Below are 1,334 nucleotides of genomic sequence, written 5' to 3' on the forward strand. Positions count from 1 at the left end.
ACTTGAACTCAGGTTGTCAATTTGGTAGCAAGTGCCTTTACCCTCTGAGCCATCTTGCTGCCTATCTTTTGCATTCTTATTATATGTGTTTTGTGACCTTCTCATCTCCCACCCTCTTTAAGATCTCTTCCTCCCATCTCATGATCCCTTTGTTAGTTTCATGACCTACAAACACACACACACACACACACACACACACACACACACACACACACCACACACACATAACCCTAGGCTATATTCAAGAATCTTTTATTTGTTTGAATATTTCAGAAATCATAATGATTTCTGATTCCATCCATTTTCATGCAAATGTCATGGTTTCATTTTTCTTTACATCATAGAGTTCCACCATGTGTATGACCACATTGTCTTTATCCTTTCATCTGTTGGCAGGCATCTAGGTTAGTTCCATCTCCTGCCTATTGTGAATAGCATAGCAATAAACATGGCTGTGTAGCTATGTCTATGGTATGTTGACTTAGAGTCCTTCAGGTACTCTCTTTAAAATAGCATAGCTGGATCACATGGTAGTTTTTACTTGTTTACTTGTTTTATCTTGTTTTTTGAAAGGTTTCTACATTTTATTACTAGACAAACCATACTCACAATTTAAACATGATGGAGTTTCCATGTTAGAAATGTTGAAGTGATGGATTGATGTAGGACTGATTGATTGTTGACCATGATTCAGTATAAACTCTTAAGTCTCACCATTGTGAGAATTCTTACAGACCCACCTTCGCTCTCCTCCAGTGTCTTCTCTTGGAGTTGTACTGGATTTTGTTATCAGTTTCCATTCAAATCCATTGAGGAATAGGATGATTTTGCTACTTGGCCAGGAATCTCTTGATTCTGAAAGTTTCATGGTGAGAAACCGAGTTGAGTACTGGGCATGATGGCAGAGGAATGGAGAAGACGTATGAGTGTATGTGTTTTAAAATCTCCATATTGACTTCCTCAGAGACTGTATCGGTTTACACTCGTGTCAGTAACAAGTAAGTGAGAAAGCGTTCTTCTTTCCAAGAATCTTCACTAGTTTTTGTAGTTATCTGTTTTCTGGAAAATAGCCATTCAATAGTGACATGGAATCTGAGTTGTTTTCATCAGCATTTTTCTAATGATTAAGCGTGGTGAATCTTGATTAATCTTCATGCTATTTAGAATCGCCATAGAAAACAAATCCTTGGCTATGTCTGTGAGAAATTGTGTTATGTTCATGGAGGTGGGGGAAACCCGCCTATTCTATGGTCTGGGGTCCTAGTGAATTCAAAGAAAGTGATCTGAGATCAAGCAATTTGATTGTTTGTTTTCTGACTATAGATGTAATGTGG

The 1,334-nt window shown here is 37.8% G+C and overlaps 1 pseudogene; it reads right to left on the reverse strand.

Annotated features, from left to right (window-relative positions):
• Positions 1-728: 728 nt before the first annotated feature.
• Positions 729-950, reverse strand: LOC100753742 (annotated as a pseudogene).
• Between the last annotated feature and the right edge of the window lie 384 nt (positions 951-1,334).

The sequence above is a fragment of the Cricetulus griseus genome, chromosome 5 (genome assembly GCF_003668045.3).
Source record: "Cricetulus griseus strain 17A/GY chromosome 5, alternate assembly CriGri-PICRH-1.0, whole genome shotgun sequence".
Classification (NCBI taxonomy): Eukaryota; Metazoa; Chordata; class Mammalia; order Rodentia; family Cricetidae; genus Cricetulus; species Cricetulus griseus.